The sequence below is a fragment of the Triturus cristatus genome, chromosome 5_2, assembly GCF_964204655.1.
Source record: "Triturus cristatus chromosome 5_2, aTriCri1.1, whole genome shotgun sequence".
Classification (NCBI taxonomy): Eukaryota; Metazoa; Chordata; class Amphibia; order Caudata; family Salamandridae; genus Triturus; species Triturus cristatus.
The window spans coordinates 870,382,320-870,404,216 of NC_140588.1; positions in this window are offsets into that span (position 1 = coordinate 870,382,320).

The following is a 21,897-nucleotide window of genomic DNA, read 5'->3' on the forward strand; positions in this document are numbered from 1 at the left end:
TATTTCCTACCTGGCCGCAGATCAGCTTCCTGCTGCTTCCTCCTCCGATGCTCTGCAAAATGGCGCATTACGTCGACGCTCACGTCATTACGTCATCGCGTGCATCTAAATTTATAACGGACTACTTTATTTAACTAATCTGTAAATAAATGTTTATAAATGTTAATAAAATATTTATATTTAGTTTTAAAAATGTTACTTACATTGCAAAATTCATTAAAAATATGGTTTATTTTTTCATGATTTTTCTATAAATAAAAAATTTGAAAACAATAATTGTTTGCTGTTATTATTTTTTTAATAGTTATTTAAACTTCAAAATTGTAACTAATTAAATGTTAATTTACTAAATATGTTCCTTACCTCGACTCTATTGTCTTTTCCCTTCAAAACTTTCTCTTTCTTCACTTTCTGATCCTTCTTTTCTTGTTCCGCGGGTTGTATATTCTGAAGCTGCCAAAATAAATAAAGGACAAAGACGCTCATAGACTTCAATGGAAAAGCGTGGGAATTTTTTTTAAAAAGTAAGTAATTGTTTTCTTTTTTTTTTTTTTAAACTATTATTGTTTTTAAAATGCATTTATTATTACTCTTTTAATATTTAAATTATTATTATATTTTTAAATTTTTTTAATACATTTCTCTAATTTTTTTAATAAATAATCCAAAAGTACTCTTCCTTTTTAATAAAAAAATGTACTTTATTTTTGGAACTTATAAATACTCTAGTATTAATATATCTGATTACTTAAATTTTTGAAAAATACTCTAGTATTAATATTTTTAGAAAGTACTCACAAATTTTAATTAAATTAAATTTAAAATATGCTGTTTCTTAATTTAAAGAAACAAATGAACTAAATTAATTTTAGAAATACACTTTAACATTTAAAAAATACTCAAGTCTTAAAATTTAGTTACTCACTCTTATTTATTTTAAATAAAATATTAAATACTCTTTCTATTTACAATAATTCTCAATTATTAATTTAACTTTAAAAATTCTCACTATTCACTGTAATATGTATAAAACTAAATATAAAAAAACTCATTCTATTTTGAGAAATACTCAAGTATTAATTTAACTATCCAACAAAACATTTCTAGTAGACAAAATACTCAAGTATTAAGTATCAAGTATTAATATTAAAATACTCAAGTATTAATTTAACTATCCAACAAAACATTTCTACTAGACAAAATACTCAAGTATTAATAGTAAAATACTCAAGTATTAATTTAACTATCCAACAAAACATTTCTACTAGACAAAATACTCAAGTATTAATATTTTGATAAACTACTCACTTTTTATCAATTACAATTTTTTTAAAAAAAAATAATTATATGATATATATTTATTTAAATTAAAATACCAACATTAAAAAATGCGTTGTAATAGTATATGCGTTGTAAAAGTACTTACCATATAACATCTTGCGTTGTAAATGCATGCGTTGTAAATGCATGCGTTGTAAAGGCATTTTCAAATAATACGTTGTAAAGGTATATGCGTTGTAAAAGTACTTACCATATAATAGCATGCGTTGTAAAAGCATGCGTTGTAAAAGTTTTTGCGTTGTAAAAAATGCGTTGTAATAGCATAGCGTTGTAAAAGTTGCGTTGTAAAGGTGGTTCCCCCTGGGGGTGAGTGCTTGCATTGTTCAACACTCCGTCCATCATCCCCTTTGGTTTTGCTTTGGAAACATGGTACACAGCATTCCCCATTCAGTCCTATGGGCAAGATGGCCTTGCAACAGTGAAAAACGACTTTGGCTGGACCTGGTACATATCTCAGTACATGTCCTACCTTTCACATACACTGCACCCTGCCCAGGGGGGTACCTTGGGCCTTCTATGGGGTGTCTGATGTGCGTAAAAAGGAAAGGTAAGGCCTGGCAAGTGGGTGCACTTGCCAAGACAGCAAGGCAGTTAACAAGCTGAGCGCAGGCACTGCAGTGGCAGGTCTGAGATCTCTTCTTAGGGCTACTTGTGTGGGTGGCACAATTAGTGCTGCAGGCCCACTAGTGGCCTTTGCATTACCAGCCCTGGCACACATAGTGCACTTTACTCGGGACTTTACTAGTAAGGCAAACATACCAATTATGGACCACCAATTTCCAAAACACTTTATACAGGGAGCACTTGCACTTTGACACTGATCAGCAGTGGAAAAGTGCCCAAAGCATCTAAGTCGGCAACATTATGGCAGAAAAAGGTCTAGATGGAAGGCAAAAAGTTTAAGGAACTTTAGCCAAAAAAGGATAAGTCCAACAGCAGGCATCACTGCATAGGAGAAAATCATAGCGTATTTTAGAACACTAGTAGGCCTGCAGCACTGATTGTGCCACTCACCTAAGTAGCCCTTTAACCATGTCTCAGTCCTGCCATTGCAGAGCCTGCGTGTGCCGTCACATTGCCATTTCGACCTGGCAAAATAATCCTTCTGCCAGGCCCAAACCTTCCCTTTTTATACATATACATCATCCCTAAAGTAGGCCCTGGACAACCCAAAATGCAGTGTGCAATGTATTAAAAAGGCAGGACATGTACCTTTCAGTGTTACATGTCCTGGTAGTGAAAAACTCTCAAATGCATTTTTCACTACTGCAAGGCCAATCCCTCCCATGGGATCAAATTTAAGTTGGCTTAAGGTGCTGCTCCTACAGAACTGCCACGTCCTCTGCTCAGCAACGTATTCCCCAGCAGAACTAATGCATCTCCACTGCTGAGTTGTGCATCTTCAAGCAGAACCAATCCATTGCCACTGTTGCGTGGATTGAACCCGTCGTAAAAGACTTGCATTGCAGCAGCCTCCTGCATCTGGGACAGATGCATTGCGTTGGGAACTGCACGAAGCATCACCCAGCGCAAGCTCCTCACATCCCTCTTCAATGGCAGCCTCGCCACCGCCACCCAAACCCCGCTTTGCAGTTTTACTGCTCATCAAAACGAATACATTGCCTCTGCTGCACCTCACATCCTGGAGACCGGACTTTGCATGGCAAGCCCCGTCGATGGGATCTAAAACGTGGATGCATTAGGATCTCGCACCACAGCTTCGAAGCACCTCGGAACCGGCACATCGCCTCGGATGCGGGACACATCTTTGACGCCAATCCAAGTAAGCGCCCCGCAACCAAGATTTAAGGTACTTTCATTCAGCTGGTCTAACTGGGTCCCTGTAGCTGGCCCAGGCTTTATTCCGGTTGGCCTGAACTTTTCACTTTGTCCTCGATATTGACCAGATATCCCAAATAGAGCTTCTTGGTGTATTTTTTCTTAAAAACATTGAAATTCAATATCTCAATTTCTACTTGGATTTTATTGTTCTGGTCTTGTATTTATTATATTTTGCTTTATTTTTCTAACTTGCTGTGAAATCTTGGTGTTTTCACTGTTTTACTGTTTGAAGTGTTGCACAAATACTTTAGACATTGCCTCTAAGTTAAGCTTGACTGCTCTGTGCCAAGCTACCAGAGGGTGAACATGGGTTAATTTAAGGTTTGCCTGCTTCTTACTCTGACTAGTATTGTAGTTGCTGCTTGACTAGGGAAGATACCCCAGTCAACTACCAACTGAATTTCTAACACTAGCCAAACTGAGGGCCTAGTGAAACTACCCCAAAAACAAAGGTCTTCAGCTTCTTGCAGAGGCGATTATGTCTAGTCGTAGGTCATCCCAAGGTTTAGGAACGATGTAGGAAAAGGCTTGACCACCGGATATGGTTTTCCGTATGTGTGAAATGTGTGAAAGTAGGAGTCTGAACTAGCGGAGGAGCTCGGTAGTACCTTGTAAGTGTGGGTGAGGTGTTTGAATTGTGCCTGTTTGTGTATGGGGACCCAGTGGAGCGCCTTCATGTGTGGTGTAATATGTAAGTGGCTTAATTCTGGCTGCTGAGTTATGAATGTTCTGCAGTCGCCTAGTGAGCTTTTTTACCCCGGCATAGAGAGTGTTCCCGTACTCCAGCTTGCTTGTGACCAGGATGTGAATGGAGGTTTTCCAGGTGATTATTTGAAAGTCATTTGAAATTCTTCCTCAGCATTTTCGGAGTATAGAAGTATGAGGTTTTAACAGTGTTGACTTGGGCTGTCATGTCACTTTTGCTATTGATGACGATCCTGAGGTACTTGGTTTGGTTGGTGGGGGTGGTTGTCAGTCCTAGCCAAGTTGGCCAACAAATGGAGTCCCATGAAGAAGAGCTTTTTCTGAAGATCGTGATTTTGGTCTGGTTGGTGTTCAACTTTAGACGCTTGATCCAATGTACTGGACAGCTTGTCTGTGAGGCAGAGAATGAGTTGAGTCTTGTTTGCATAGGAGAGGAGAGCAGATGAGTCTGGCTAGAGGGATCATGTGTGCTTTGAAGAGGGTCGGACTCACAGAGGATCCTTGTGGAACTCTGCAGATGTGGTCACACATCTGAGGTGTACGGTGCCAGGCTGACTGACTGGGTCATTCCAGTCAGAACGGAGCAGATCCATCAGAGTGCGTGTCCTTGGATTCCAATGTCATGTAGGTGTTGGGTAAGGATGGGGTGGAGGCAATCTCAAATGCTGCGGAAAGGTTGAGGAGAATGAGGGTTTCTGTGTTGCCTCTGTCATGAGTCACGTGGATGCCAATAGAGGTGGCCATAAGGGCAGTTTCCTTGCTCTGGTTGGGTCTGAAACCAGACTGAGTGGTGTTGTGGAGTTTCTTGTATTAGAGGTATTCAGTATGATGTCTGTTGATTATTTTCTCTAAGACCTTGGGCAGAAATGGTAGCAGGGAGATCAGTCTGTAGTTAGCAAGTGTTGAAGGGTCTGGAGAGGGTTTCAGCAATGGGAGGAGAGTTGCATGTTTCCAAGCATCTGGGAAGCTTTCTAAAGAGGTAAAGGTATTCAGAATGGGTATGAGCATGGCTCTGATGGGTTGCAGTCCTATGGAGTTGGTGTGGTGGGGGCAGGGGACCAATGGGGCCAGTGAGTGGATGTACTTCATGGTAGTGGTGGTTTCTTCTCTGGTATAATGGGCCATGAGGTTAGCACTGGTCCTTTGGACAACATGGGGAGGTGTTTCGTGAGATCTATCAGGTCTAATTGTGACTTGAAGTTGCTTTAAGTGGTGGTGATTTTGTTGCTTAAGAATTGAGATAGATTGTTGAAGATGTTCTGCGAAAGGGCGATCGAAGTGGAGGCAGCTGCTGTTGAGGTGAAATCCTTTACATTGGTGAAGATTTCTTTGTTTCTGCTGATGCTGGCATCAATGCGGTCTTCCAGAGTGACCCATCTGGTAGATTGAATCATTTGGTGGTAGTGTCTCAGGGCAGATTTGAATGTGCTCCTCTGTGTATTGTCCTGGCTCATTTTCCATTTGTTCCTCCATGTACCAACTTACCTTGGCTCTAGATATCATTGTATTGCTGTGTTTGAGAGGGTGAGTGAGGCAGCACAGGAGGTGATCTAATGGTTGAAGTTCTTAAGGGGTTTGTGGATGCTGTTGCTGTGTTTCAGTCATTGGGTATTGAGAGAGGTGTCCTAATACTTGTCTGTGATGCTGTTCCTGTTTTGGTGGGCGGGTCAGACGGTGGTGTGTGTTTGAATGATATGGGGATACAGAACATGACAAGCGTGTCTTGACAGGAGGTTTGTGTGGGTTCATCAACTCTGATGTTATTGAAGGTGGTAAAAATACGGTCCAGGAGATTTCAGGCGATGTGTGTATTTTCCTTTATTTGTTGGATAGGGCCCAGGCTTCCAAGGTCTTCATTGAGTGCTTTTGAGTTTGGGGTTGGTGTGGTCTTCCCCATGGAATTTCAGGTCTCCCGAATAGGATGTAATTGCTAGTGTCAAGCGTGAGTGGAGTGACAAAGGCCGTGATGGTGTCTGTAAAGTTGGTGCAAGTTCCTGCTGATCTGTAGATGATAGTGCCATTAAGGGGAAAGTTGACTGTGATGTATAGCTTGAACAACAGGTGTTATGTTCTGAAGGATGACGTATCATTGGAGTGGTGCAGCTGAAGGAATTCTTGTGGATGAAGGTGATTAAGCCTTTAGGATTATAACATTTATCCTGCCTGGCGACCTTGCAACCGGGGGGGGGGGTGTAACTGTGGTGAGTGATGTTGGTGCAGTTCGGATTACTAAATTTCCCCTTGCTTCCACGGACAGAATGATTTCTCAGTCACACGCACATACACACATCACACGCTGGTGGGGCCCATAACACCAATTTTCATTCTCTCAAACTATCCGTGCCTACAAAGGGACATCAAATCCCAACCACAGCTGTTCGCTTTGATAGAGGAAACCACTTCTATTGAAACACCCTAATAATTCCTCTATCAAGAGGTCGGTTGAATCATTTAGTTGTTATTTAGTTTAATGACACTTTTTAACTCTCATACCAGTTCAATAAACATTTCAATGGAAATAATCACCCGACACAGTAATTCAAATAATGATTTTCTTTATCTAATTTAAATGCAGGTTAAATCCCAATAATGCAATATTATCTTTTGTCATATTTACCTATTCTGGCTAAATGTTGTTCTCTAAGTCAGAACTGGTCCTCAGTAATTCATCAGAGTTATAAAGTCTCCGTCCTCTCCGTCAGCATAAAGGTCTCTGATCATCGATTCTCCGTCAATAGCTTCTGCACAAAATGACGTCTAGCGAAGAGCAGCCTATTCCCTCTGTAGTCTACTAATATTTATACTAAAATATACATATTAAAGTTACAATTTCTCATTTCCCAAGCCAATGATTGGCTGAATTCAAATACATCTCAATACATTAAGAAACATTTTCAAATTTTCCCATGTGGAAGAAGTCTCACAGCGAATGTATGGGAAAGGCTAATTCATAGTCCTAAATGTATCAGTTCGTTGGTAACAGGTTGGGTTCGACAGTTCATTTTTCCTAATAGCAACATTTGCTTCACATTCAGGGACATTGGCACCTCGCCCAGGGTAGTCTTCATGGGCATGGTCTGTCAGGTCACACAAGGGACATGGACGAAGTCAGTGCAGGCGCCTTTCTTCATTGTTCAAATGATGAAGTAATGTAGTTTAGTTAGGTTTCAGTCGGCGGCCTTCTTTTGGTAGGCCAGAATAGTCAACTTTAAGCAAAGAAACACAAAATCGTAATTAATACATAGAAATGAGTAAAACAGTGTTAAATCCTTACTAATACCCTTATGTGTATGCATCTATCTAGCCGTATGCAACATTCAAAGCCGTTAATGCTGGTTTATTTAAGCGCAAATCACAATAACAATGCTCAAGCAACATTTACCGATGTAATGAGCATACAAACTTAGTTCACTTATTAATTTTAGCCATGCAACGCATTCCCACGTGTGTTCTTTTCTGTTAATGAGGTTGGTTTAGTACCTTCACATCAAGCTATTAATCATTATAATTAATTATAAATCATTTTAATATAAACTTATATAAAAGGATTGGGTATATAAAAAAACATTTTACCCGCTCCATCAATCCCCCCTTTGGTGATTTTATCACCACAAACAAAACCCAGAAAATCAATTTATTTTCCCCTTTTATGGAATTTCGAAATGTTTTCTTGCTCAATTAAAATTCTGTTTCTTTTTCATCTTCTTTTTTTGTTTTGTCATACATACTCTCCTTCCATTCTTCCAATTCTATTTCATTAAAATATCTTTCTTGTTTCTTTTCCTTCTTTTTGATAATTTCTCGTCTAATTTTCTTTTTATTTCTTCTATGTCTACAACACATACATCCTAATCTAAGTATTAATAATATGAAAATCACACACGTTAATGGAAATAATATTTTTCCTAATATAGTACTACCTAATTTACCTAAGAAAGCTTTAATAGCAGCCATCTTATTCCTAACTCTTGTCCAGATACTTTCAACCTCCAGTGGTTTTATTTCATCATGCAATTCTGTAATATTCTTAATATATACTTTTAGATCTTTTCTTTCATCAGGAATGTAAGTGCAACAATGTTGAACTTTCAGCATTCCACAGACTCCACCCTCTTTTGCCAATAAGATATCAAGGGCAAGTGGATTTTGCATAATCATAGCACGCATAGCAACCATTTCAGTGTTTACCAAAAGAAATCCTCCAGCGGTGCTTGTTGACAAGCGATCCACTATGGTTGACAATTTCCGAATATTATTTGCATTCAAAGATATTCCCACTGCTGGTATCAAGGCTCCAAAAATATCACCTACAATTTCTAACCAAGTCTCTCTTCTACTACGCATTAGTAGGTTATGTGGTCCACTATTTTCTACTCTATCCATGTGGAAAATCTTTGGAAAGACCAGGCCAACATAACATGTGCCATACCAATGGTCGGGCAACCTGTAATAAGCCTTGTTCCCACAAATATAGTACAGTCCAGGAAAAACTGGATCTTCTCCGCCTCTAAATACCCATCCAGATGCAATGAAATATGTATCATGACACTCACTTGTCCCTATATAATAATAATCATATTGGGATCTTTCCCTCATAATGCATAATTTGCATTTTTGTGGTGAATCTATAGCTATTGTTGGTCTAGCATCACCCTTTGTCTCCTTTTTCCCATCTATTTCCCAAATGTTTTCCCCTTCTTCATGTCCTTCCGCATTTTTGTGTATTTTCAATCTCCTCTCTTCAACCATATCTAAAAATATTTTCTCTTCTGTCTTCAAACTACAAGTTAAATTGTTCTTAAAAATATATTCTAAAGTTAGTTCTTTAGTCTCTATAAAAATCTCACCTAGTACATTAGCAGTTTTAGCTGGATTCAATTCATTATTCATGGGCAATTGTTCAAGAATGTTATCTATATTAGACAGATTATATTCTAATTTCCCTACTTGATAAAATATACTAGTTAAAACGCTACATGTTATTCCATAAGTTGCTGGGAGGTGATGATAAGTCACCCCTTCTGAAACAGAGGCAGGTAACTGCATGCATACATAGCAATCCCTTACGTCCATTGTTCTTACATATTCATACAATAATTTTGAAAAAACATTGCTAGAAAAATCAGTTATAGACCTATCCTTGTGCATATGCTCAGTACTAGTTTTAAATTGAACCACCTTTTGTGGACTCTTCACTATGTTAGTCATATTCTCTGTATGCCCTTCTAGTGTATCTAAAGTTACTTTGAAAGAGATCAATAGAGCGAGTACGCTCCAAAGAAGCATTAATAGTCCTGTACAACAACAACATGTCTTGCACCATCTTCTCATAAAGGTACATCTACTCTTGTTATCATCTATGTTAGCCATCTTGTTAAAATTGACTGTGGCTTTTGACTTAGCCTCTTCTACTCCGCTTCTGGTAGTTTTCCTGCAAGAGCTAGGCCCTTATCAGGTGATCCAAATACTTCAATTTCTAATTCAATCCTTTATATTTTCTACAAGGACCTGCTTGAAATCACTCAGCTTGGCCTCTCGTCGATTTTCACTTCCTTCTCGTCATCCTCATACAGAATTTCCTGATCTTCTGCTTCTTCTCCGATATCGGATAGGATAACTCTCAGGATTTCCTCTGTTTCTTCTTCCTTCAATACCTTCAGTAAAGCCTCCTCTGGATTTCCTTGACTATCTACCTCTTCTCCTTGTTCAGGCAGTGCCACGTACGTCTATTCAGGTGACTTATACTTCTGGTTTGGTTTTCTCAATCGTTAGTTTGCTTCAGACACTTCTGTCTCTCCCTCCTTTTCTCTGTGCTGACTTGTTACTTCATTCACTTGTTCAGCTTCTGAGGGTTTGACTCGTGTCAATCGATATCTCAATCTCTTTATTTTGTTTGGCCAAAGATCTTCTTTAGCATTCCTTCTTGTTTTGCCGTCTTTACTGTTCCTTTCCTCAATCCAAGTTCTCTTTCTTAGAACTCGACCCTCTGGTATTTCAGTTTCACTGTCTTCAGATTCTGTTTCGTTTGGTTTTTCCTTTTCAATAATCTCTTTTTCCACCTCTTGTGTTTGCCCTACTTCTGTCCCTCCTCGGGTCTCCGGCACGCAATCTTCCTGCTGACTACTTGTCCCTTCACCTAGCTGTGTGTTGCAGTTCCCTACAACGCCTCGGGGGTTTTCCGCAATCTGTCCCTCTCTCTCTGTGACTGTCCCTTCTTCGCCTTCCAGAATTTTCTCAGGTGGAACTTCTTCTACTCTCTCATCTGGTGTAAAGGTTACTTCTGACGGGACATTCTTTTCTCTTCTTTTTTCTGTGCTCACCACTGACGTTTTGCCTGTCTCCCGAATCTGAACCATCTGAAATCTGTAATCTCTTTCTCAGAATTTCTTCTCTAGGAGTTGGAACTAGTCTTGGCTCCTTTTCCCCCCTTTCAGGATTTTCTTTTGATTTTGCATTCTCATTGCCTGAATCATCACTTGATTCTGATTCATCAAAATATTCTTTTCCAATGCTATCTGCTGGATTTGGAACTCTCAAAGTGTGACTTGCATGTATCCAATTTTTCAGTCCAGCACACTTCACAGCTGTTGTTGTCGTCAATATCACTTGCCTTGGCCTTCCCCACCTTGGAACCAAGCAATTCCTTCTTCTGTGGACTTTTATTCTCACCTAGTCACCTGGGCTTAGGTCATGGGCTGGTTTTCTCTCAAGGGTGGTGGCGTCCGCTCCAACCTGGTGAAACACAGAATGGACTGCGTCAGCCAGGCGTTTACAGTAATCCAAAATCATGTCATCAGTTATTGTCATCAACTTGTTGACTGGAACAAATACGTGTCTCATGGCTCGTCCCATGATAATTTCATGGGGACTCAACCCTGTAGTTCTGTCTGGTGTAGATCTAATTGTCATCAAGACTAAAGGCAAGACATCAGGCCATTTCATTCCTGTGGCTAAACACATTTTTCCTATTCTGTTTTTGATCGTACCATTTATTTGCTCAACCACACCAGAAGCTTCTGGTCGATAGGCACAGTGTAGTTTTTGTTGTACGCCCAATGCTTCACAAATCAATTTCATGATCTCATTGTAAAAGTGTCCTCCTCTGTCTGATTCTATGGTTATTGGGAACCCATATCTTTGGATGAATTCCCTCAACAAGAGCTTGGCCACTGTGATTCCATCATTTCTTCTTGTTGGGTATGCCTCCACCCACCTGGAAAACAGACAAACTACTACCAGAACATACCTCAACTTGTTATAAGGGGGCATTTCAATGAAATCTATTTGCATTCTGGTGAAGGGTCCTCCCTCTCGGCCTATTGTGCCTAGGCTCACCACTGTTTTCCTTCCAGGATTGTACTGCTGACATATCAGGCATCTTTGACAGAGACTCTCGGCTATCAATCTGAATTTTGCATTGTACCAGGTCTGCTTAAAAGCCCTTAACATGGCATCCCTTCCCAGATGTCCTTGGCCATGATACATCCGTGCCATGGTTGACATCATGCTATCAGGCATTACTGGTCTTCCATCCCGATAGACCCACACATGATCTTTCTCCCTTGGTGCACAACCTGCTTTTACCCACTGCTTCATTTCTTCATCTCCTGCATCATCCTGCAACTGCCTCACTTCTTCCCATGTTCCCACAACGTTAGTAAACATTATGGAGCAAGAAAACATTTCCTTTTCCTTGGCCCTATTGATCGAATATAGATTTCGGGCACAGTACTGAGCCATGTCATTGGCATAGCGATTCCCAGTAGTGATATAATCACTACCCTGACTATGAGCAGCACATTTTACCACTGACAGTTCCTTTGGTAGCTGTATTGCCTCCAGCAATTTTCCCACCACTTCTGCATTCTTTATAGGAGTTCCACTTGAGGTCAGGAAACCTCTCTGCAGCCAAAGTTGGCCAAAATTGTGGACAACTCCAAAGCCGTACTGGCTGTCTGTTATCACAGTCACTCTCACATTCTTCCCAATTTTGCATGCCCTGGTCAATGCCACTAGTTCTGCTACTTGAGCAGATTTAACTCCTTTCAAGTGTGATGCTTCTATGACTGCAGCAACTGTGCATATAGCATAGACCGCACTCAACAAGCCTTCATCTGATGTTCTCAAGCATGACCCATCCACAAACAACACATAATCACTTTCTGGCAAGGGTAAATCTTTTATGTCAGGTCGAGGTTTCGTGCAATAGTCAAGCACATCCAAACAATCATGATCAACATCATCTCTTACCTCCACTCTTTCTGCTTCAGGCAAAAGTGTAGCTGGATTCACATTCACACATCTTTCCAGACTCGCATTGGTTGCACCTAGAATGACCTTCTCATACTTAGTCAGCCGACTATGGGACATGAACTGTGTTTGGCTCCTTGTTAAAAGGATCGCGACATTATGAGGTACGAACACTCTTACTGGATACCCCATCACAATTCCCTCACTCTGTTCTAGGCTTCAGCATGTAGCAGCTACTGCTTTCAGACATCCTGGCAGACCTACCACCACTGGATCTAACATTGACAAAAAATATGCCACTGGTCTCCTTTGCCTTCCATGTTTCTGTATTAACACTGAGAGTGCACATCCGTTTCTCTCACTGCAGTATAACTCAAATTCTTTCTCATAGTCTGGCATTCCTAGAGCTGGGGCTTCACAAAGACTATTCTTTAGCTGTCTGAATGCTGCCAATTCTTCTTTGTTCAGTTCAAGGGGGTCTTTAACCTCACTTTTCGTCAATTTTACCAATGGTTTAGCAATCAGGGAAAAGTTACTTATCCACTGACGACAGTAACCAACCATCCCTAGGAACATTCTCACCTCTCTTTGGGTCATTGGAGCTCTCATTCCTCTAATATTTCTGATCCTGTCTATGGTTACTTTTCTCAGCCCTTTTTCAATGGTATGACCCAAATATTGTACTTCTTTTTTACAGTATTGCAATTTTGTCGGAGATACCTTTAGTCCTCCATCTGCCAAATGATTCAGCAAAGCTATTGTGTCCGTTTCACAAGCCTCGCGTGTCTTTGACGCCACCAATAGGTCATCAATATATTGAACCAAAACTGACTTTTCAGGCATGGTAAGACTTTCCAGAGATTTCTTTAGCAACTGATTGAAAATGGAGGGGCTCTCTATATACCCCTGTGGGATTCGGCACCATGCCAAAATACGCTCTCCAAACCGAAATGCAAAAATCGGCTGGCTGTCATGATGCAAAAGAATGGAAAAGAAAGCATGACACAAATCAATTACTGTGTACCATTCTGCATCATGGGGAATCTGATACAAAATCACTGATGGATTTGAAACAATGGGGCAACATGACACAACAATCTTGTTAATCTTTCTCAAATCTTGCACAATCCTGAACTTCCCATTGGGCTTTTTCAGTCCCATTATAGGTGAGTTACATGGACTACACATTATTTCTCTCAACACTCCTTGTTGAATCATTTTCTCAATTAAAGGTGTCAACCCTTCAATTATTTCCGGTGTCAGTCTATATTGGGGAATGTTTGGATAAACTACTCCTTCTTTTAGTGTAATCCTTACTGGATCTATATTTCTCATAAGGCCAACATCTTCCCCAGTAAAATCCCAGACTCCTGCCTTCACTGACTGCTTCAATTCTTTGGGTAACTCATCTGGGTTAAATACTGCATAAGTTCCGGTAATTTCACTTTCGTGGTTGGCTATTGTCATCTTATACAGTACATCCTCATCTGGTGTTTCAAATGCTATTCCATCTGGAGTACAGAATATGGTGCAATTCATTTTGCACAGTAGGTCCCTTCCTCACAGATTCACAGGACTAGTATCACACACCACAAATCGGTACATGTCTGCGAATTTCCCTATTGTAACCTTTACCGGTTCGGTAAGATAGGTTCTAATCTGGGTGTTTGACACACCAACTACTTGGATTGTTTCATCCGAAAGAGGAAGATTTTTCACGTCTGCTGATCTGACAGTAGATCGCGTAGCTCCAGTGTCTACTAGAAAAGTAATGTTTTCATCATTAACTTTCCCATCCACAAATGGTCCTGTCTGATCTATTTCTAGAGTTGCGCCAAGTACGCACCCTTCTTCCTCTTTTCGCACCATCAATAAATCTCCTCTGACTCACTCTCGTCATTTTGCAGCCAATATTGTGACACAGCGCTCGCGCGTTGCGGTTTGTTTACCTGTTCTTCATTGTAGAATCCCGTTTCTTTGCTATATCTTTGGGTGTTCCGGCTTTGCGGTAATGGCGGTTTTGGCACCTGATTCTGTGGATTAACAGCCTTCTGCTGTTGCGGCGGTGGGCCACTCCCCTCACACTGCACCTGTGGATTAAATGATGGATTTTCATTATTAGTACTTGGTGGATATTTACACTCGGATTTCGAGTGCCCTAACCTTCCGCAATTGTTGCATGGAAACTTCTTTTTAGCTTCTTCTATATTACCCTTTCCTTTTCCTGGGCCAAATCTTGGTTTAATACCTGGGTTATTAGCTTGTTCAACCAGCTGAGCTGCCTTTCTCTCTGCGACTTTCACTTGAGCCCACATTGCCTTCTCTTTTAGTTTTCGCTGTTTTGCCTCAATCTCATCACTAAAGTATTTAGCATGCCTTAGGATCTCATCTATTTTCTTACTCTGCCAGTCCACTGTATGCTGCTTAATCATTTTCCCAATTTCGGGACGCAGACCATACACAAATCTGTACACAAAATGACTCAGGTCCTTTTCTCCCAGATTGTCATCTCCACTGAACTGTTTGAAAGCTAATATTAGCTTTCATAGTAAGCGTGAACTGACTCTTTCGCTTCTTGTTGTGTTCGATCTATCTTAACCCAGTCTGTTTCTTTGGGAGGCACTTTGTTTTTCAAAAACACCATAACCTGTTCATATTTCTTCATTACCTCTGGATCTGGTGCTCCTGTTTTGGGATCTCTCGGGTATTCTTTAGTTGGCCAATCTATGACTATCTTGCATTCTGCCCATAAGTCTGCTGGCACTATTATATCAAACAGACTATTCAGATCAATCCACAGCACTTTTGACAATTTAACAAATCTGTCTACCTGTCTGTACCACTCGACCGGCTTTTCTCGTAATCGAGGGAAGTCATTTGCAAATGACAAAATGTCCTGTCTTGTCCATGGGACATGCACATATCCTCCTCCTGGAATCTCTCTCATGGGGAATTCTGTCACTACTTTTTCCTTTTCTCTCACAGGAAACGCTGGAAAAGTTCTGTCTGAGGTATCATCCTGCTTCCTATACCACCTGCTTTTACATTTGTCCACATCTCCCCATTTCCTCAACACTATTATAATTAATTATTAATCATTTTAATATAAACTTATATAAATGGATTGGGTATATAAAAAAACATTTTACCCGCTCCATCAATGTCAGGTACCGATGCAGGGTTTACCAAGTTTCCATGAGGAAAAGTAGGTCCCGTTATAGGAACAGTGTCCCTTTTTGAAATTGTATGAAAAGTAGGTCCAGACATTGTCATGCAGCAGGTCTCAGATCCCTGTGGTGTGTTTGGTGAGAGTGCAGGTGTTGAACAGCATGCAGGCGGGTGTGACGTGTTGTGTGGGTGGTTGCAGGACTGTGTGAGTGCAAGAGAGTGGGGTGTATGCTGCTGTCGGTGCAGGTGTGGTGAGTGTTCGGTGTGGGTAAGAGCATGAAAACTTGCAGGAAGAATGGGAGAATGATCCCTTGTCATTGTGCATTATGGTGATGCAGTAGCATGTGGAGTGGCGGCCAGGATTGACGGCACTGATGGTGTCGGGTAGTGTTGGAAATGGGGGAGACAAGGGTCCTGGGCACTGGGCACTGGGCATGGTCCAGGCTCGGATGGGCGCAAATGTGCTTGCCTTTGGTGCACTTTTGGCATGCCTGCTTCACATGTCCACTGTAATTCCACACTGCAGCCAACAATTAGCAGGGGGAGGAGTCATGTAATTTCCTGTGCAGATGGATAATGGGAAATCAAGTGATGTCACTTGCTGTGTAGTTGGACGTGGGGATGGAGGTGACAATGTTATCTTGTTAGTTCCTTGCCTTACACTTTCTTTCGCACAGGCATATAAGTGTTGTATACTTTTGAGGAGATCAGACACATGAAGGGTGGTACGGTCATCGGTGTGTTGTGCACTTTGGTATTTGTTTTATTGAGCATAACTGGCTGTGTTTGCGGGGCTGCATACTAGCTATACATTGTGACCCTCATTTACAAAAGGCCTGCACAGCCTGAGTGTCACTTTTCATGACGATTCGGGGGTGCAGGCATCTCAATCATATCTATGAGGTGACGCAAAGCCACTCTGCGCGGCCTCATAGATATGGAGTAAGGCAAGGCAGAGCAGCAAAATGACTTGCAGGCCTGCTCTACTCCAATTGTTTGTAAATGAGGCCCTGTTACAGGCATGCTAAGTTTGTGTTTTGAACACATTTATACTCTTCTGATACCTATGCTGTGCTTCCTTACCATTCTTACTACGATGCTGCAATTAATTATTTATTCCTTATTTTCGCAGGAAGTACAGTCCTATCCGTAGCAACAGCACCTTTGTGTGCTGTGGTGATCGGGTGTGGTTCTCACGCATTTATATAATCACCTCCATGGCAGGTGTGTTAGAATTTCTAAAATGGAATCGCTGGTGGATTTTCAGTTCTAAATACCTTAGAGATATCACCAGAATTTTGTCTGTGAAACTGCCACTAGATGTCAATATGACTGTCAAAGTGTGGCTGAACTAGACCCTGAAGGGCTGACAGACGGTAATTGGGGATATGCCTTGGTGAATCACGCTAAATAATAAAACATGTTGCAAGAGTCAGAAACTAAACTTACGATCCTTTTTGGCAAAAATTGTTACTACCACCATGCCTATTTTAACCATATAATTCACCCCACAATAGATGCTCAGTTAGCTATACCTTTAGGGCCTGATGTACGAGAGGGATTTTGCCATTTTGTGTCTATAGTAACATCTTTATAGCGCATAGAGGTTTTATTTCCTAATTATGTGTGTCCACAGTCCAGCTGCTAATGAGTCTCTTAGGCAGTGGAGCTGCTCCCCAACTTTGTTGTTGAGTTCATACTTCACAGCCTGCTTCCACAGAGAATAAGATTAAACATTTTCGTTTCTTCAAGATAGTTTGCATGGATATCTAGTAGTACTGATCACAGGTGCAGCTACCTGGTTCATTAACTCTCAAATACATTCCTCCTGCACTGTTTGTGTTGTCAAATTTATTGGGTATGACCTGTGTCCTTGGCACTTTCCACCTCGCATTGTATATTGCTGCAGTAAACATTCAAAGCTATTCTATAAATGATGCAAAGTAAAGTGCACAATATTCATGCATAACTGTAAATTACTTTAGAAGAGTTCAGCTCATGAATCTGGATTGAATCATGCAGCACTGAGCTGAGTAAATAAATATTACATTTTGACCTAGGCATATTCTTTTGTGAAACAGGAATACAGAACGAACCCTAATGAGGACATTGCCTTGGGCTGAGAACATACTTTTCTTACTCGAAATTAGGCGAGGGAATAGTCTCCTGTCCCACAACTGCCTCACTGCAGAGCTTTTCTCTAAATACATTGACATATTTATGTCAAAAATATAACGAGCACAGCCAGCTTTATGCAGCTGTGGCGAAAGCACATACCTAAGAACATACTAGGGAAAATATGATACAACAAACACAAGGTGGCCTACCTGCTGCCTTGACAGAAATGATGGTAAAGTCATAATCCATGATTAAAGACACACATCTTCATTTTCGGTCTGGACAAAGGAGCCAATGTGTTGCTCTAATCAGTTGGTAGAAGCTGCTGGCTGTCCACTCACATTTTTTCTCAGCATTACTGAATGACAACTGCAGAAGGAGTACTCATATCCCACTCACGAATCTTGAGCCACCCCTCCCCCCGCTGCCTCGCCCCCCCCCCCCACCCGGACGCACCTCCCCGCTCCTTTTCTGCTGCCACAATATCGAGGCTTCTCATCTTGATGTTTCTCGTAGCGACATCAATTATTTATCTGAAACAATTAATGATTGATTGTTGACTTTCATTGCAAACCTATTGGCAAAGTTGTCAAATGAGCAGCTGCTACTTTTTGCTTGTTAATTGGCGTCCCTGGCATTTTCTTTAATATTGCTGTCAGGTGTCATGAAGGCAACAAAAGGACGATAAAGTAACCTCTACTCCAAAAGCCTCGTTTACTTTCTTTGGTATGAACTCGTAGCTTGTTCCACAGCACCGCCCCATCAGCAATTAAGAGGATACGAAGGGACCAAAGATAAGACAAGAGGTAATCTCTTTGACTTCATCAGGTGGTAAATGGTGGGAGATATTACTTACACTACCCCAGGCACAGGCACTTTGATGAAGCTATGTTTGGGAAATGGAACAGAAATGGGACTTGGGCAGAAACTGGTTATGGGCCAAGGGAACTCTGCTGGAGAGAAAGACTAGAATGTATTCAGCTGTATTGGGAAAAATATTTGGAGTGATCAGTAAACTTGATGTGGACTTCCCTTTTAGTAAATCAGGATCTTGCTGACAAGTTCTTGTCTCCGAAAGGCCAGTAGAGGTGGAACAGGGTCACTCACTTACATGCCGGCAGTGGCTTACATGTAACAGATAACAGAATAGAAAGACACTCCAATTGCCATAAGTCAAGCATTAGTTAATATAATACACAAGGATTCAAAACAATGTGCATTTATAAGTTATTTTGTGCTATTTCAGAATGTATGCAGTTATTAAGCACCCCACTGACTGTGAACATGAATATATGACATATGAAAATAAAACACAAAATGGATCACACACAAATCTAAGAAAGTACAAGACATGACATCGCAGTGTCCCATTACTTAGCAAAGAGAATTATTCCGTCCTTATTATGGTGTTCCTTATTTTCAACAAATAAACTCCAAGAAAGGGGTGTATCCATTCCGATGCTCTTCATGACAGTTCACATAAGTAAGGTGCCTTCACTTTAAATATTGGGGAAATGTCCTGTATAGATCACACACTCCTCTAATATCTATATCTGCTGCTGCTGTCTTTTGACCGCCTTCCCTTAGGACATAATCCTTAAACGAGGTCATCCTCGGGGTGATTCAATTTTTAATGTGGACCACAGGCTATTCAGGGCTTAGGGGTACTCTTAGACACTTGGTGGGAGAGTTTCCATTGACAAAAGTGTGACAGCGGAGTCTGCCTACCTCTAAGACTACGAGGCGTTAGAGTCATGACAGACAAAGGAATGACTGAGGAATTACCTCCTGTTAGAAATTGGGTTTTCTGGTTGGCTAGGGTATGCTCCTAAGCCAGGTAGAACCCAGCACTCTAGTCAGAGCAAGGGAGTTACAAACAAAAGATAACCCCTGCTCACTCCCTTGGTAGTTTGGCAGAGCAGTCAGGCTTATCCCAGAGGCAATGTGTAAAGCACACCACAAAAGAAACTCCACACATGGTTATATAAAAATATCCTTTGTATTAGCCATAAAAACACATTAGATCACAATCAAATATATATCTCTGTTCCACTAGGAACTTGTTATGACTTCACAGGGATTTTAAAAGTGGAGATTCTAAAATAGTAATAATAAATCTGCTTTCACCATAAAACAGTATTTATCACTACTATTCCAAACATACCAAGCATGGTCGCACTACCCCTCTCATGTCTGGAATTACCACTGAAGCACATATCAGGGAATCTCCAATGCATCCCTATGAGAGGGCAGCCTCACAGCATTTAGAAACCAAATAGGCTGTTTGGCACTACCAGTACATGCCACACAGTTAAGGAATATGTCCTACCTTTTACCTACACCGCACCCTGCCTATAAGGCCAGTTAAGGCCTAACTTAGGGGTGACTGATAAGTAGTAAAAGGGGAGTTTCTGACGTGGCCACCACTTTATGTGCCACGTCACAGCGGCAATAAACTGCGCGAGCAGGCCCTGCAGTGGCTGAGGCCTGAGACTGGTTTGAAAGGGTACTTCGGTGGGTGGCGCAAGCACTGCTGCAAGTCTACCAGTAGCATTTAATTTACTGGCCCTGGGTATATGGGATACCATTGTACAAGGGACTGATAGTTAAATTAAATATGCCAAACAGGTGTAGACCAATCTTACCAAGTTTTACATAGAGAGCACATGCACTTTAGCACTGATCAGCAGTGATAAAGTGCCCAGAGTGATAAAACCAACAGGTCAGAGAAAATACAGGAGGAAGGCAAAAGGTTCTGGGATGACCCTGCAAAAAGGGCCAAGTCCAACACTTCTATAAAAGTTGGATATGTAAGGCATGGACAATAGAAGTGTGATGGAATTGTACTTAGTAATGAATTGACTACACAAGTAGAGTTTAGTCTTAGATATATGATAAGGAGAGATCCACATAGAAAACTAGCCCTGAAGAAAGCCATCTGACCTTATTGGCAACTGTATATGGCTGAAACTTGTAGACCTATTGATGTGGGAGCCCATAAAAACTCCATGGATACCAAATGTTGTTTTTAACCTTGCCAAAGTTTTCTCTATTTAAATCTACAAAATACAGGAAAACTACAGGCAGTGTTAGATAGATATCCCTCACTAATGCAATTTCAGAGTTTTGCTTTCTCACAGTGTAGTAACTGCCCAGGCAAACTAGGGGGAGATTTACTAAGATTTGATGCCGTGTTTGCATAAAAAAAGTGCTAAACTTGTTTTGTGCTAGAAATAACATGAATGTAACACAAAGCAGCACATAGCATTGCTTTGCATTACTTATCACCAAGGGGCGTACCATGGGTGGAACATGAGTGTTCCCATGCAACCACCCAAGTTTTCTGATTCAAAAGCCAATTTACTAAATAAAGTAGACAGGGTTTTGTATCAGAAAACTGCGTCTTTTTAAAGTGGGCACAAAGAAGGAGAAATTCTTTATTTCTCCTTCCTTTTCCGACTTTGTACATGTGCTGCACTGTAGAGCACACATACAAAGAGGGAAAATGGTTTAAGTCAGTCTATGCATAGTACTTTGTATTGGAAGGGTATCCATTCAGTACAAAGCCTATGCTAGACTCATGGAGTCCACCTTGCACCATTACGCACAGGTGTCTCTGTGGGGCAAGACAGCTGATTTCAGCGCCAGTGCTTGGGAAAGGTGTGGACAGTGCCAAATTTCAGAAAATTTGGTGCTCTCCTTCTCTTTCTCTTTCACACAGCGCAGTGCAGCATTTGAGGATGCTGCACTGCACTGCGTGAAAACGTTGTAAATTTGCCCCTAGGTATCCTGGGTCAAAGCCCAAGGATGACGTTTGGCACCTGTGGTTCTAGTGCACAAGGGTCCTTTTAAATAAATAGGAACACTCCCCACTGGGTTGATGGAGAGGCTTGAATATAATCCAGACTGGGTGCTCTCCTCTTTCATTATACAATGATATACTTAAACATTTCTATTGATGACAGAGTAAGTTAGACCTTGTCATATGAGTGTGGTACTAAGTATATGGCTAGAAGAATGCATTCATGATGTTTATTGGCTGATTTAGAGGTCTTCTGTTAAAAATAAGGACATCCTGTTGTTCTACCACTGCAATTCCCCAATCCCTTTTGGGAGCTAAAGCATTGTCCCAAAGGCTGAGCTGTAGCTGGCTCCAAAAAAGATGAACAAGCAGGGGAGTCGCCACCATTGGTGTAGTATGTGTATTGACACCAAGACTGAGTCCTGAGGGACCTATTGAACCCTGATAATTGCTTTATTTTACTACCCCCAACAGCAACTGTAATGAATGGGCCATAACACTGCTGGAAATGTGGGAAGTTCCATCTGCACTAGTCTTGGTTCCCCCACCTAATTTAGAGTATAGAGGAATGTACTTTAAGTGATTGTAGAGTCTTTGCTAGCTCAGCCATCAGGAAAACACTTATGGCGAACCCAATAACAGTAGAAATTTCACCAGAGGGACCCCCCAAT